At 39.1% G+C, this 18,560-nt stretch overlaps 1 protein-coding gene across 1 annotated transcript in view; it reads right to left on the minus strand.

Annotated features, from left to right (window-relative positions):
• LOC134791337 (forkhead box protein K2) overlaps positions 1-18,560 on the minus strand; it is an 80,936-nt gene that overhangs the window by 49,910 nt on the left and 12,466 nt on the right. The gene's annotated exons all lie outside the window — the stretch shown is intronic.

Here is an 18,560-nt window from a genome sequence, read left to right on the forward strand (position 1 = left end):
GCATTGTCACAAAAGCTTATGTCTGTGTATTCGTGTGCTTTGCCACTAAAGCCATCCACTTAGAATTAGTCTCCGACATGACCACCCCAGCCTTCATTGCTGCATTAAAAAGGTTCACAGCAAGGCGTGGATATCCATCAAAAATCTTTTGTAACAACGCCAAAACCTTTATTGGAGCAGACAATTCTCTTAAAGAACTTTCAAATTTAAGCTCTAAAGACCATCAAGATTCTGTCATAGACTATGCAGTATCAAAAAATATAGACTTTAAATATATTCCTAGCTATTCACCTACATTTGGGGGCCTCTGGGAGGCAGCCGTGAAAAGCTCAAAAAAGCATTTTAAGCGGGTCATAGGTAACAGTTTATTTACTTATGAAGAATTTAATAGTATCATAGTGACCACAGAAGGGATTCTTAACTCAAGACCAATAACGCAAATGTCTAGAGATCCCACAGACTTTACATACCTGACCCCGGGTCACTTTTTAATTCAAAGACCAATAAATGCCATTCCTGAGCCTGACATAACATCTATACCTCAAAATAGGTTACGCTTGTGGCGCCGTTGCGCACAAATACATCAACATTTCTGGAAGGCTTGGCACAAACAATATTTAAGTCTATTGAATAACAGGCCTAAATGGCATAACTCACAATCTAACGTTGTATTAGATAACCTAGTGCTTCTTAGAGATTCTAGATGCAGTCCATTGCAGTGGCCAGTAGGCAGAATCACCAAAATTCATTATGGCGCTGACAAAAAAGCAAGGGTGGTAGACTTGAAGCTACCTAATGGTAACATTACTAGTAGGGCCATAAACAAAATTAGTGTCTTACCTATTGAAATGTAAATCTATGCATGTTCATGATAACTTGATAATAATATCTATCATTCTGTTAAATTTAAATGTATGTGTTAATTATTTGAAACTTTGTAATCTGCATTTAAAAAATGTACCTAGCTTGTAATGTTTAAGAAAATAGTCTTCAAAGTTTAATTTTGTTGGTCAAATGTAGTTATGCTTAAAACTTTAACAAATGTTATTTTTTAATGAATATCTAATAATTTAAAACCGGATCTCTATGTGAAATTTGATCTCATGTACTTATAAGGTAAATGTAACTAACTATAACCAACCAGGTAAATGCTACTGTAACTAACCTTTTATTATTTTTATAAAAGCATTTCTTTACTTTGTTTATCTGTAATTCTGCATTAGCATTAGTTCCAGGGCTACTTAACTTTAAAAAACTGTATAATGGTAAAACCATCCCCCGGGATTATGTTTCTGAACGCAACCATAATTGACCGAATGTTTTCTATTAGTTTATCCATTCACTAACTCAATCACTCTCTTCTTTCTCAACAACTCCCACTGTTCACATCGCTCTGTAAATTAATTTTGTTTTCATGGAAAATACATAATTTTCTTTAATATAAAGTGACTTTTAATCATCCACCAACAAACATGATTTGGTTAGAATACGACACGATGAAATAAACATTTTAAGGGGGTTTGAAATTATGTTGTCATTCAAATCGAATGCTTACGAGTTATTTCTTTACAAGTTTACATATTCGTTTCTTGACTTGACTTTTTGGTTATAATTGTTATAAAACTAATAAATCAGGCACTTTATTCCGAAAAATATGGAAGTAAGTTTGACGTCCGAGTGCTCGTCACAGTCCCAGTACATGTCATCTTTAACTTAAGTCAGTGTCAAATTGTCAATAGAAGAGTCAACAGGGTGTCATCTAACTATTGAGCGTTAGCACGACACTAGGACGTTTACCTTAAATAAAAATAATAATCGTGATAGTTGCGATTATTTCATTAATAAACCACATAAAGAGCCCGTAAAATTCTGCATACTTAAGCGCTTCACACACCTTACTTAATTCAGCAAATTTGAGCAAAAATTACGACAGGGACGCAGCAATACGTAGAAGTGAGATGCAGATATCTCTATCGTGTGTAACGTTACATATAACAACAGCTGCGTCCCTGTCGTCAGTTACCTACCGAATTAAGTATGTTATGTCAAGAGCTTTACTTAGGCGGAATTTTTCTACTGGTTGATTTAATTACGCAACGGATTATCTACGAGTGAACCACTCTTCAATGAACTTTGCTTCAGAGAATGGCACAGTTGGGGGCGACAGTTGCATTGCCAAAAATACGCCGGCCGTCTGTCGCCGCGATGCGCGCCGCCGCCGACCTATATTTACGGCCGCGTGATTTGTTTACAAAGGCTCTGGCGACGGTATGCGCCGTAACGTTGGCTAGATGGCAAGGGACGGACGAATATCGGATTTATTGACTTCCTTTAGTGGTGCGGTTGAAATATGATTTTTTTAGCACGCTGGCGGCAAATACGCCTGTTGTGGCAACCTTAAGCCCCATTTAGACGGTTCAAGAACTTGCATGCAATTTCGATACGTTGCTAACTACAGAGTACAATGAATTCAGTCAATCGACCAAATACCGCAATGTAAAGACCGCAATGTAAATAAAAGTTCTTGAACCGTCTAAATGGGGCTTTAGCAACAAGGGCTCATTTTATAAACATTGAAGTCTAGTTACAATTCTACTAATCTGGCTGACGAAAACGACGAAACCTTCAGCTTAGCCCTCTGGGGCCCATTTCTCGAAAATCTCACATTTGTGGACTGCCGAAGTGTCAAATAGTATGTTTCCATCACACAAGCATTAATAAGGAATCCTTTAAGTTCCTTCTCGATTGCGAGAAAGGAATATCGTAAAAAACCCGACATTTGCTCCGGTTATTTAGATGAAGATATTGTGGTTGGTCGGAATGTCAGAATGCAGAATATCGGTGATAGCTAGAGGCGGGATTAAACGTACAAATAGATGCTCGCTAACGGGTACAATCAAGCGGGGGAGGAATTGAATGCCTGTCTAATAAATCTACGGGAAGATTAAGACTAAAGGCAAATTAATCATCACGATAAGGAAATCGTCTAGAAGTGTTATTTCCTTGCATTCGATGCTATTGAGGTCGTAAATTACGACTCGTAATGCTGGAGTGTCATATGCGAGGTTCATGCATATTTTCAAATTTTATTTTTTTCGCTTAAATATGCAGATTAACGAAAAAAAAAAACACCTACAACTATTAGGGATCCGACTAGAACTCTCATAAAATATCCGCAGAAAAGAAATAAAAATCGAATATTTCATCTCACTACTACAGGACTACAACTAGATAGACATGACCATTGAAAGCTCAACTACACTGATTACCTATTGATTTTATATAATAATCACAGGCTAATAATTACGCTATTATATTGATCAGATAGCTCTAATATAGCCCTAACTTAATAGTCACAAAAAAACATTGTTCATTCCAGGCATCATACTCTTAACTCTTTTCAATTCAATTCAATTCAAATAATTTATTTCGGAAACATATGTCCATAGTTGTTAGTAACAAAAAATAACTTAAGAGCTAGCGTTAGTACAATTAATACACACATAAATATTATCACAGTCAAAACACAATCATACATAACCTAGTGAGCAATGCAAACGGTTCCAGTGCTCCTGGAAGCGCCCCTGCCATCTATCTGCAATGGTGTTTAGTATGCTGTTTGGGCTGCCACTCAACCTCTTCACTAAGGATGCCCCTCTTTTGCGCAAAATAGCGGCAAAGCTGTCTGTGTGAGCATCGGTAAACATTTGCGATGCACTACAAAATCGCGGCAACCCCAACAGCATCCTAAAACCATTGTTGTACTGGACTCTAAGGGCCCTGAGCGCCTTCTGCGTGTAGTTAACCCACAGGCTGCAGGTGTAAAAGGTCTGACAATATGCTTTAAAGAGCGTCACTTTAACATTCTTAGAACACCTTGCAAACCTGCGAGCTACCATATTGCATCTGACCGCCAGGGCCCTACGCTCCCGTTCTATGTCCAGGTCATCACTCATGGACTCAGAGACCCAGTGTCCGAGGTATTTAAAACGCGTGACTTGCTTCAAAGGATCGCCATTCAGCTTTACCTGTGGAACTGAGTATGTTTTGCTACCGGCCTTGAACAGGAGCAGTTCGCTTTTTGTGACATTGTACCTCAGACCATGGGCCTCCGCGTACCTCTCACATATGCGCAGCAGTTTGTTGAGGGCGCTGACAGATGGCGCCAGCAGTACCATGTCATCTGCGTAGCTGATGTTATTGACCATTTTTCCGTCAATTGAGCATCCGACCATGGCACTGCTGAGCTCATCCATCAGGCTGTTCATATACAGGTTAAAAAGACAGAGCGAGCTAAGCCCGCCCTGTCTTACTCCACACTCAAGCTTGTACATTTTTGAGAGCGAACCGGCCCATTTAACACAATTGCTCTGGTTTTCATACCAGTACCTAAGCACACTAATAAGCTCCCTAGGAACACTCGTTTCGGTCTCCAGTTTTGCCCACAACCTGTCATATGACACAAGGTCGAAAGCCTTGGACAGGTCCAGGAAGCATGCGTATACCGGTGTACCCCTTTCTGTGTAGTATTGAACAGTATGCTTGAGACTCAATATTGCAGTTTCGGTGGATAAGCCTGCCCTGAAACCAAATTGAGCATCGTGCAATTTGAGGTGCATCTTCAGTTGTTTTTCAAGCATACTGTCCAATACCTTACCAATAATAGTTCCTAAGGAGATAGGCCTATAGTTTCCGATGCTAGAGGCATCGCCACCCTTATTCTTCATGACCGGCACTACCACCGTTTTCATTAAATCACTAGGTAAATATGAGTGACCTATACATAGAGAAAAGAACATGGCGAGTACCCTAGGCAAGTGTACACCCGCGCACTGGAGGTGTTCAATGCTCAGTGAGTCATGTCCTGGAGACTTTCCTCGAGTCATGTTCCTTATGACCTTTTCGACTTCCTTAGCCGAGAAAAGAATGTGCTGCTCATGTAAACTAGTTTGGCAGTGGTACGGTTTGCTCGCAGCTGGCCCCAGTACGGACTTTCTTCCATGTGTTTTATAATCTAAAGTCTGTACCTTGTTAAGTTTTATCGCGTCTTCGCGGCGCGTTTTATATTCAACCATATATGATTATGATGGAACACACTCGCTTCCAGACGCGGCCGCGTCACAGTCTCGTTCAATGTACCGCGTCACCAATAAGTGGGTGCCATTTCGCGTGAACGCGTCATCGAACGATTCGAGCATAGTATTATGCTAGGAATTCACTCCGTGGTTTGTTATCAAGTTACATTGCCGCGCCCCGTTTAAGGAAAGAAAAAATATAAAGACAATATTAGGACTAATTTTCTCTTGTCATGTTTGTAGTTGGTATGATAAACATAACATCACAAATGCAATTTGCAGGTGAAAAAAAACCTAAGTAAATATTTAGTTACAAGTCTAATGGTATTTTATACTAGGCCATTTATGCGGTATGATATAATGATGTTCACATTTTATATTAAGGGAGAAGTGGCATGATTCAGCTCTTACAAAACCTGACTCCTTCATGCCACTTCTCCAAAACAAAATCATGTTATAGCTGGCATTCCTAATGTCTAGTTTTCAGTTAACCAAATAACTAATCAAGCAGGTGCAAACAGTAAAAGTCATATAAACATTCCTCATTCCACGGCTTATATGTCTTTTATTAGCATTGCAGACATAAACGCAAAGTGCGATGCACCGAGACGCAGGAATGTCGCGCCGTGGGCGCAGGGCTCATTCACGAAGTCAACCACACCGTTTTTAGGATAACCAGTATAAAGTTGATATTTTACTAAGCGTAGCTGTTACAATCACGGGGGTCAATTTAAAGTGGACGTGCTAAGCGAGACCATGATTTGTGAATGTGAATGGATAGACTAGCTCTTCTTGCGAGACGAAAGAAAGGTATTAAACAGTAAAATTAGTGCAGTTATATGACCTTTTTCGTTTGCGTCTAAGTGTGGGAAGCGAGTGAATTCAGGATTTATGCTGGAGATACATATCGATGTTGGCTATGGGTAAACTGAATTGGCTAGTTTAATGCCAAGTTCGAGTATATGATGTTCTTACAGCAAATAAACTGATCTAAATATTGGATACTTATGTTTAAATCATGCTGCCAGAATGTAAATTTACTTTCGTTTTTCATTACTTCAGCAGGCAAGATCTTTATGTGTGATATGTGTATAGTTTATGGTGGTGAGATTAAAGCGTTGTGATTGTGATGTTTTTGATTCGGAAATTTAGGAACATACTAGTTACTAGATATGTATGTATAAAACTGTTGCTCGACAGAAAATCGCATCGAATTAAGCCTCGGCTCGGCTCTCACCTTAACCCTTTACCAGGCTGACAGTTGAAAAATGACAATCGAATGTCGGTCTTACTGGTCGAAAATAGAACACATGTTTGAAGTGCCGTATGTGGGAAATATATATCCCTTATGGGGCCCACTGATTAACAGTCCGCCGGACGGTATCGGCCTGTCAGTTGTTCGTAACTGTCAAAATTTTGTTCTAACTGACAGGCCGATACCGTCCGGTGGACTGTTAATCAGTGGGCCCCTTAAGCCTGGTAAAGGGTTAATGAAAATACCTATTCTAAAACATGCAATGAACAAACAACTTGCATATAGTTATAGCATAGTTGCATTAGTTATTTGTTTGTGCAATCTAATTAACTTAACGACCCACCCGGCGCTTACGCGTAAAATAATTAGATCGTAAAGTATACCTACCTCCTAGATTCATGAGACGTGAGCAGGACTAATCCTGCACACTCAGTAACTGATAATTGATCGATCACCATCGTAGTTAGGTGAAACAAACACACTTTTTCCTATTTTTTAACTTTTTGGTGAGGGCAAATTTAATTCTCTACAATCATGGTCAGTCTACAAAACCTAATTAATAAACATAAAACCTCTTTAACCGTAATGACAGCATTTTGATTACGAAGAAAATAAACTGTCAAACTTGGTGAGATACGAGTTTTCAAAAGTAACCAGACCGTGATGACAGTAATGACATTCAATTTGACACAGAATATCGGTAGTTTAAGTATTCTAATTTTAGGGTGACCATGCATGTCGTAAATAAATTAATAACTTTTTTTTTCAACACCACTGGAAAATTAACGTTAACCCACTAATACTGATACGAAACAGTTGCTTGTAATTTACGAAATGCGCAGTGTTAGTCCTGCTCACGTCTCCTGAATCACCCTGTATAATATACCTGTCATTATATTTGATAAACGTCGTTGACTGGTATAATCAAAGAAACATACAGCTGTTTACAGAGCTGTAATCACGAACTCAGTTGATATAATGTCGCTCCACTCTAGATATCAATCTAATTCTAAATTATTCATCATCCGCAGTGCATAATAAATTATATAATTGGAGGAAATAGTTACAATAAATTTCAAAAATAAATCTTACTATCAGTTGAAATGGTTGTTAGTGAATTGAGTCGCACAAGAAAGCCTTAAACCTTATTATTTTTGTCACACTTTACGTCATGAAACCAAAGCAAGTACCCATTGAAAAAGGAGCCACAGCGGAGTTGAACAGAGAAGCCTGAAGTTTCTTGTAGGGGGAGTCTAAAATCGTCGAGTTGTTACGCCAGAGAAGTAAGTACGGTCAACTGAAAAAATATGGGTGCACAAATCATCTTAAAAATATGTCCCATAGCTCTTATGTCAGCGAATTAAGAACTATGGGACATATTTTTGAATAAGTTGGCTACACCCATTTTTTTACAGTTGACTGTACCTAAGCATAAAATAGAGTAGGTATCACTGACGCCAGGACCGGGAACATATAAATTGAAAGATCATGTGTCTCCGTCTCCGTCCCTGTCGAATATGTAAAAGCGATATAGATGGACATAGACTTTCTTCGAATTACGATTTTCGCGGTAGCGGTCTGGACTGCCTGACCTGGGTAAGCGACACTCTGGTCAGCGACACTAGGCAACTATTCGAATTCCTATGTTCGCGTTCGCGGCAGCTTCTCTCTTGGAAAGGGGTAACGATCTCGACAAGGCCACCTGATTTAAAGATATATCATAACGTCAGAACGTCACTAATTGTCGGGCGTCATGTACAGACTTTACACAGTCTGGACTAGATAACATGATCTCGCTGAAATTAATTATGACGACCTAGATCTGGAATGACGTATGTTTTTGTTAGGTTTGGCATGATCTATGCGCTTATCGCGCATGACATGAAACAGCATGTAAGGTGTGTACGAAGTCCTTAAGCTGAGCCTTCCACTGAGGTAGAGATGACCAGAGACCTGCGGGAATCAACCAATATGTATCATGGTTGTACTCCAGCGGAACGAGTACGATTATGACTGTGACTGTTTCTTATTCCAATTTTGTTTACTCCGAAATCAAGCAATGTTACCATCCGGTATCGGGCCGGATAGTGGGCCACTATCCGATTACCGGCCGGATGTTAAAATAATGGCCGGATACCGGATAGTAACCGAATATCCGGTACATCTCTAGTATTTCCATTAGCTAGCGTGTGGACTATATATAACCAAATATTTCTTATGAATACTATACTAAGTGAACCTGGGGCTCCTTTAGGACGCAAACGGGAAAACGTAACGATGAGGCATCAATTCTAACAACACGAAGAGTGACAAAATGCTTTTCTGACTATAACATACGTAACTTGCCTAGGTAGGTAACCGTCTAAACAGATTAAAAACTGGTAATTGTTTTGATATCTCTCAGCTATGATGCTCTGATAATCAATAGTAGTTTATGTGACTGCTACATAATGAAAGGCATTAAAATACGAGTGTGGGTTTATGAAACGAATGAAATGAGTTTCATAATAGTATCACACGAGTGTTTAATGCCTAATTATGTACAGTTACATACACTGCTTTATCTACACACATATTATAAACTTTCTATGATATATTCACTAACCTCATATTACAGCCGACATTGGGGCACTTTCCTCTCTGGCGGAACTCGCGGATATGAGATGGCGTCTCCGAAATATCTTTATCGTACATTTTACACGAAACTTTTGTTATAGTTACTTTAAAAACAACAAAACAAATTATTTTTTACTTACAAACTAATTAAAAGATAAACTGTACGTCAAATGGCGGCAAATGAAAACTTTTTTCACGCATGTCACGCATCCGTAGTTTTTTAAAATTCAAAGACAAACTAGAGTCGGGGTCGATTACCATATCGTCCGATACCAACTTACAAGCGAGATTTGTCAATATTGTATGCAATTGTCATTTGATTTCGAATAAAACGTCATCTCGACTGATATTAGAATAGGGGTCAAATCAAATTGCTTTTTTTTCAGAGATGTTCGAAATTTGAATGTCATTACCAAATCGATTTTGATATAGTAATGAAGCTATTACCACATTTTCACAGATAAGAAATTTGCTGTAACAAAACAGTTTATCGTAACGTGGGCCATTATTTACGGATTTTGAAGGCATCATAGAGAGTTTATGATATGTGTGTAGATAAAGCATTTTAATTAACACTTAACACCACTATTAATCGAGTTACGAGTACTAAGTATCGGACGAGTCATGTAAAATGATGATGTCACAGTCTAATAATAGTCAGTGTAATGTGTCATCGACATATTTTGCTTTCTACTTGGACACGCTTCAGCTAGAGCTTGCACAATCAATATTTTTGCAAGGACTTTTAGTCTGAAACCTACACAGTCCTACTGTTAGGCACAGGAGAACCACTGGTACTCGTATGTATCTTACTTACAAATACTGGTAAATTTTAAAAAATATCGTGCAAATAAGTTCCAAAAATTTCATTCCCCGAGTCGGGGTTCGAGCATGATTTGCTATTTATTTTTAACATTTTAACTTTCTTAAAAAAAAAACAATTCAAGTGATTTATCTGTTATAAGTGATAATATGTGACGTTCTATGCCTAAAGGATGCTTAAATATGCACATGGAGCATAGGCATGGAATGCCACATATAAATAAATTGGCTATAATAGTTAAGTAGTAGTTACACAGTCTCACAAATCTAGTTAAATTACTGGTAATAATATTTTTGCAGTGACCACGCTAAATACCTCTTTTGCGCTTACTAGGTCGCCAAACCTGTATCTAATGATAAATGGTCTAGCGTAAACCAGCCTAAGGAGAACTCTAGAATCCAAACCGCTCCATACATTTACAGATCATTTTTTCCTGGTCGGGTGTAGATACAGTCGCCATCAGATATATCGGAGCGGCCATGGTGCTCACAAATATCTGAACACGCCTCTAATGTCAAGGCGTTAGAGTGCGTGTTCAGATAGTTTTGAGCACTTCGGCCGCTCCGATATATCTGATTTTGACTGTACATGTCCGCTATATTGACCTTTAACGTTGCTTATTGCAGTAGATAATAAGGGTCATTTTGTATTGGTGAAGACCAACCTTGACGCGCTCGTCAATGAGTTAGCCGTCACAACACGCATGTTTTAAACATGGCGTCAAAATAAACGCAGCCTGGAGGGTACATTCGCGAAGGATTTTAAATTGTTATATTAATATAACAATTTAGAAACATATTATTAACCTTCTTGGAATGGATGGTAAGAAATTAAGAATAGGCGTGCTAAAAATACGGTTTGTGAAGAATTGTTTGCATTAGTTGTTTTAGTGTTGTTAAAGAACTGTGGATGTGTGGATATTAGTGGATTGAATATTTTGTTAGGTTAGTCATCGGCAACCATACTTTTTAGGGCTCCGTACCCAAAGGGTAAAAACGGGACCCTATTAGCCTATTACTAAGACTCCACTGTCCGTCTGTCTGTCACCAGGCTGTATCTCATCAACCGTGAAAGCTAGACAGTTGAAATTTTCATAGATGATGTATTTGATGATGCCACAGCCCAATTAATTATTATTTTCCTATATAAGCCTGATGAACATAACAAACGATACAGTCGACTGCACCTCCTTATTCGGAAGTCGGTCGAACAGCTCCCGTGTCAACATTACCGTGTGCGTTAACGTCAAGTAACGCAAGAGACATGTTATTATCCTAACTGGTTGTTCGTCGGTGTCATTGCGCAACCCGGCGGTGCAATGTGACTGAATGCGCGCATTAGTTCGTGTAAAACACACGGCAACACAGGGACTTATGTGCCGGTAACATATTTTCAACACACCAGCTCGTAAAAGCTCTCATCCTTCAAAAACTGACGAGAAAGTTGCGTTTTATTCGCAAGTGGCAAAGTAATTTGATGCAAATTTTGGATTTAGAATCTTTCGCCTGCTCAGGTATGAATATTAGCACAAAGGGTTCAACAACAACTTTGGTCCTTTGTAAAACAAATAATTGATTTTGTCAATAAAAGTTTTGATTGGCTAAAATAAAATTCTATACATCCGTCAAACCTCTTGTGCGGCATTACAATATTTACCATTATATGACTTTGTAGCATGTGCGGTCGGCATTGCAATGCAATGCATTGAGTCGCTCGCGGCACAATTGCCGTGGGGTCATTTCATTTTGAAATGAAATGATCATTTCATTTCGTTTTTGAGCTCTATTCAGACTTCTATAGTTATTCTAAATCGGACTCAAGTTAAAAATAAGCACGAATCTGACAAGTGTTTTTCAAGACTATGATATACTATATTTGTATTTTATCGTGGCAATTAATTCATTTTTGCTAGGTAGTTTAAGCTTTCTCTTTCGAAAGAGGATGACATTTAAAACAAAAAGTCGGGTTAAAGTTGTTTAACGTTTCCTCGTAGTTATTCTTGAAACAGGGAGACACACAGACACAACACGTTGCACGTTGAGTGAGCGGTCTCATTCACAACATCGTTCGCTATGTTTCCAGTTACGTAATAAAGACGCACAGACCGTCATACTAGCCGTGTAAACAAGTATCGTGTTGTAGCTAAGGGCATGAATGTTTATGTGCAATTACGGGAGTACCTTCTAGTATGTTCGTTACTAGTGCGTTGAACGTGAGGTCGGTACTCTGTCGGCATTATAGAAAGGACAATGAGTAATTTTGGTCCATATCCTCAATACTTATGAAACCTATGCCAAATGATAGCTTCAATGCTATCATTTATAGCAGCAGAAAACGACATAGGTATTAATTGTAGATATTTAACATTGTAGGTAGGTAGATACCTATATAATACCTATGTTATTTTTTGATTAATATAAATACAATGATAATAAAATGCATAACGTGCCGTTTTCTTTCTATTATAATAAAACATACTATGGTGAAACCGTTGCCGTACTGGGTTCTATTTATATAAAAAAGACCATGTTGGCCCGCGACTTCGACTTAACTGTCATAGTATGAAATAAATGATAGCATTGAAGCTATCATTTGGCATAGGTTTCATAAGTATTGAGGATATGGACCAGACTCCATACTAAAGTGCCCATGGTCCTTTGGCATATTTGTTAATTCGTGTTCGGTCGAATTGTTTGTATCGATTGCTTAATTGCCTAGTATTGGATATTAACATGCTATCCTCCATGCATCGACGGTTATTGATTTTCGAAACTTATTTGGTTCAGAATAATACCTAACAGCAGAAAAAAAAACATCCATAAAATGCACAAATAATTTCTTCTCTAGGTAACTATAGACATTACTAAGTATTTACTGTAGTATATTAAACATAGACACGTACTTTTAAAGTCAATAGGTATCTATCTAGGTACTTTCCTTTACCAGCGCGAGGAAAAACATAGCTAAGTTGTACGCGAGTATCGTAAAAATATCAATACTGGAACAAATGTCCCTGCTGATTTCACAATTAAGAGCGCTCTTACAAGAAAAGTCGAAATAATGCAAAATTGATGATACTAGTCGACGAAATTCAGGACTTTGCGCTCATTATTAGAAACAATGAGTACTTGTTCCAGTAAAAGCGTCTTCTTATCTTTATAAATATCGTTGTAAATATTAGAAAAAGGACTTATTAAATTAGTAATGATTTTTTTTCTGATGGTCGTTTCCGAAAAACCCCGTGAAGCACTGAATGGCGAGCTCTTATTTGGAAATGTTAAGAATTTTACTCTGCTAAACCTGGCTATTTTGTATTACTAATACCCTGTACTTTAGGCATATCAAACTATATTTTTCCTACATACCTTTGAGAAAGAGAAAATCAAAGTAAAACGAACTCGATTTTCTCTCCGAAACAAGTGTCAATTCCTACGAAAATCTACTTAATATCGAAGTCATTTTCATACTCAAGCAATCTGCAACGTTTGCTTATACTGTTGGTATACATTAGTGTTTATGAAATTCTACTATAATTTTTTGGCAATTTTTTGAAAACTACTCTATATTACCGATGACGCGCGCTGCGCCAGCTCAGTGCCGCGGCAGAGCTTGTAGAGGCAGGACGTGTGTCGGTCGGCTCCGCACATTTTCAACGGCGACGACGAGGTTTTTTATCATTGTGTGCGGCGGGCGCCGTGTAAAACGCTATACTGTGTGCGTGTAAACCGCAACGAGAGACTTTGATCCTAGCACTGTTTTTATAGTATTATAATTTATAATGGTACAGTTTAATAAACTACCGGACAGGATTAAAAATATTTGAAACGACCTGACATTCTATATGTATTTATTTGACTCAAGATAGTACTCAGGGTCTGATGATGGAGCCGGAAGGTGGTCACCGGTACCAATCAACCATGCAACTAAACCACTTCGTGTTTAGGCTCGTTTTATTCATCTCAACAAGATCTTTGACACAAGATAGTACTCAGGGTCTGATGATGGAGCCGGAAGGTGGTCACCGGTACCAATCAACCATGCAACTAAACCACTTCGTGTTTGGGCTCGTTTGATTCGGCTCAACAAGATCTTTGACTTAAGATAGTACTCAGGGTCTGATGATGGAGCCGGAAGGTGGTCACCAGTACCAATCAACAATGCAACTAAACCACTTCGTGTTTAGGCTCGTTTTATTCGTCTCAACAAGATCTTTGACTTAAGATAGTACTCAGGGTCTGATGATGGAGCCGGAAGGTGGTCACCGGTACCAATCAACCATGCAACTAAACCACTTCGTGTTTGGGCTCGTTTGATTCGGCTCAACAAGATCTTTGACTTAAGATAGTACTCAGGGTCTGATGATGGAGCCGGAAGGTGGTCACCGGTACCAATCAACCATGCAACTAAACCACTTCGTGTTTAGGCTCGTTTGATTCGTCTCAACAAGATCTTTGACACAAGATAGTACTCAGGGTCTAATGATGGAGCCGGCAGGTGGTCACCGGTACCAATCAACCATGCCACTAAACCACTTCGTGTTTAGGCTCGTTTTATTCGTTTCTATAAGATCTTTGACACAAGATAGTACTCAGGGTCTGATGTTGGAGCCGGAAGGTGGTCACCGGTACCAATCAACCATGCAACTAAACCACTTCGTGTTTAGGCTCGTTTGATTCGTCTCAACAAGACCTTGGACACAAGATAGTACTCAGGATCTGATGATGGAGCTGGAAGGTGGCCACGGGTACCAGTCTACCATGTAACTGAACCACTTCGTGTTTGGGCTCGTTTGATTTGTCGCAACAAGATCTTTGACACAAGGTAGTACTGAGGGTCTGATGATGGATCCGGAAGGTGGTGACCGGTACCAATCAACCATGCAACTAAACCACTTCGTGTTTGGCTTCGTTCGATTCGTCGCAACAAGATCTTTGACACAAGTTAGTACTCAGGGTCTGATGATGGAGCTGACTGTGGCCACGGGTACCAGTCTACCATGTAACTGAACCACTTCGTGTTTGGGCTCGTTTGATTTGTCGCAACAAGATGTTTGACACAAGGTAGTACTGAGGGTCTGATGATGGATCCGGAAGGTGGTCACCGGTACCAATCAACCATGCAACTAAACCACTTCGTGTTTGGCTTCGTTCGATTCGTCGCAACAAGATCTTTGACACAAGTTAGTACTCAGGGTCTGATGATGGAGCTGGACTGTGGCCACGGGTACCAGTCTACCATGTAACTGAACTACTTCGTGTTTGGGCTCGTTTGATTCGTCGCAATAAGATGTTTGACACAAGATACTACTCAGGGTCTGATGATAGAGCTGATGATGATAGACAGGTACCCGTCGCCACCTTCGCGCTCCATCATCAGACCCTGAGTACTACCTTGTGTCAAAGATCTTGTTGAGATGAATAAAACGTGCCTAAACACGAAGTGGTTTAGTTGCATGGTTGATTGGTACCGGTGACCACCTTCCGGCTCCAACATCAGACCCTGAGTACTATCTTGTGTCAAAGATCTTGTTGAAACGAATAAAACGAGCCTAAACACGAAGTGGTTTAGTTGCATGGTTGATTGGTACCGGTGACCACCTTCCAGCTCCATCATCAGACTCTGAGTATCACCTAGTGTCAAAGATCTTGTTGAGACGAATCAAACGAGCCCAAACACGAAGTTGTTTAGTTACATGATAGACTGGTACCCGTGGCCACCTTCCAGCTCCATCATCAGACCCTGTGTATCTTCAGTGTCAAAGATCTTGTTGAGACGAATCAAACGAGCCTAATCATGTTACTACATGGTTGATTGGTATCCGTGACCACCTTAATCATCATCAGATCCTCAGTACCAGTTCGTTTTTAAACCCTCGTTGATACAAACTTTACAACCTATAGGTACCAAATGCAATGACGAAACATGTAAATAAGCGAGTAGGTACCTATAATTTCTTTCGAGTAATATACCTTCATAAGTACGAGTATGGGGCTATTCATAAATTACGTCGTTTCAAATGGGAGGAGTGGGGGGGGGGGGGGGTCTGGACATCGGATGATGGTAACATGACGTAGGAGGAAACAGATTCATCCGAAGCTTGATTTTTGGATGATTTGAGGGGTGGGGAAGGTCAAAAATCGTCAAAAATAGATGACGTAATTTATGAACAGCCCCTATGTACATTTGCACTGCATTTAGTATTTTCGTACTTACCAAATAACAGTTTTAGAACTTTAAAAGTTAAGTACAGTTAGTGTTGTTATGGTTGATTTCAATTTATGCTTCGCGAAGGATCAAGAATGTTTAATCCATCATTGTAGTGCGAGTGTGGCAGAAGGGATCGGCATACTGAGCTCGCACGGACTGCCGCAGCGCGTAAAATACCTAAACTCGCTCAACGCCGAAATGTAATAGCGCTCTTAAATGCCTCTATTCGAACCTAGGATCACCACCTATGTACGTGGCACATCGTGACATCGCTATACAAGCCTATGTGCCTATATAACGAAATACAATGTGACTGTGTAGGCAACGCCGACTCTAAAAGGCTAAACTCACATGCCTAAATGGCCGTATGGGCATGTTAGTCGAGCAAGGGCATTTAGGACTTGCCCTAGATTCGACTAGAATAACAGCATACTACTACAATCGAAAGCCGTGTGTGCACATTGTAATGGACTACTGAACGAACATTTAGTACAATCAGACGTAATGAAAACTGGTCATTCTGTATGGGAATTTCTACACAAAATGACCCGTATTCATTACTCTGCGTTGCAAGCATTATCTACAGCAGCGGTCGGCAATCTTTTAACAGCCACGGGCCACATAGTAGTTAACGAAGTTGATGCGGGCCGCACTTTGTTAATATTTGTGACTTTATCAGACATTGTCGTTTGTCAATATTACATACAAAATAGCCAGGGAGGCTCGCGGGCCGCAAGTGAGAGGTTCGCGAGCCGCATGCGGCCCGCGGGCCGCTTGTTGCCGACCGCTGATCTACAGAAATGATACATACCATTGATCGAGTGAGCGCGAAGCGTCTTCGTTTCAGTTTAGGCAAAAACGCTTTCGTATGTTCGGCTATTTTTCTTTACAGGTCGCATTTCGATAATAGGTTGATTAGGTTGTATGGATTGTTTATTCAGTTTTTCCAAAAAGGGGTTCACGTGGTCTACAGCTCATAGAACCACTAGTTAGATAACTTGAGATACAGCCATTCGGGGTTCAAATTAAGTTACGTTCATCTTCATCCCTATCGCTCTTGTAATAATCGAGCGTAACAGGTATACCTAATAGCTATTAACTATGGAGATAAATGAACTTCGTCTTTCGCGGTACTATCCTTCGCCCACATTTATATAGAGCTAGACAGGGTACTAAAATATCAAAAAGGTTATTTGGAGGGCAAATGAGTGGCTTATTTTTAGTTGACCTCTATTGATAACAGCTTAACAGCACAGATCTTTTAGATTACTATTATAAATGCTAAAGCAACTGCCTGTATAGATGAACTGAATTACTGAACCGATTTAGATGAAATTTGGTATGGAGATATCTTGAGGTACGGGGAAGAACATAGGATAGTTTTTGTCAATCATCATCATCATCATCGTCCATCAGACGAAGCCGTAGGCCGAAGCTAGTATGTTAGTAGATAATAAGTTTCAGTTCAAACCGGACTTATTTTCGTATAGAACCTTTTATTAGATCTCTGATTATTAGTCTGTTCTGTTCAATAGGTAACATATCTCACCTGAATGATAAAAAGATTGGTTCAACAACTTTTACTATTAAAAAAATCGTGCTATTTAAAGTAGGGAATGCAAATCGGTTATTTTTTGTATGGAAATAACCGCGGTTTCGGTTAATAACCGATAATTTCCATACAAAAAGTAACCGAAAATAACCGATTTGCATTCCCTAATTTAAAGCTACAGTGGTACACAACACACCTAATAAGAATACAAATAAAATAATACATACGTACGTACATAGATAACAACATATTAAAATAGACAGCTAAAGTCACAATATGTGACGTTCCACGGAAAAAGGTACCTTATGAGGGTTTCTAATTTCGGAGATATTAAAAGTTTTGTAAAGAGGTGAAAAAATGCTCAATTTTTTTTATTGTGTGATCTGAAACCTTAATGCGTAACGTTTGTTTACCTGTTTTTATTTTTGTTATAAGTTAGTTATAAGCCTAGTAATGTCGTCTCAGAGTTTAGTAGAAAAGGTACCTTATGGAAAAAAGATTGAAAATTCCCAAAAAAACTAGTCAATACGGGAAAAGGAGTTTGGTAGAGAACTGTATTAGCATTCTGCAAAACTAATTTGATAATTTCAGTTCTGGTTGGGGCGCCTCGCAAATATTATAACCGTACATAGACCGACATCACAAATCCAAGTAGACTGCTATTATACCAAAGTTACTCTCGTCAAGTCTTTCTTAACTAGAATAATCTTCATTTGGTTTGGTCGCATGCAGTAAATCAGCCATTGGTTTGCTGAAAAATGCCAATACCCGACGCATTACCTTATGGAATATCTGAGGTCATTGAACCTCAATGCCGCTTATCTTCAATAGCAACCGAAATATATTATTGATAAGAAATAGACGATTTATACCATCTTAACCCCAAAATATTATTAGTTTATCCTAACTGTTCCATCATCATCATGCCTCATCATGTAACTTGACCACAAGGTACCTTTTCATTACATACAAATTATTGGTCTTTTTTAAGATTATTATGACGAAGAACTAATTAAATTGGGGGCAGTTTAA

This window comes from Cydia splendana, chromosome 6 (genome assembly GCF_910591565.1).
Source record: "Cydia splendana chromosome 6, ilCydSple1.2, whole genome shotgun sequence".
Taxonomy (NCBI): Eukaryota; Metazoa; Arthropoda; class Insecta; order Lepidoptera; family Tortricidae; genus Cydia; species Cydia splendana.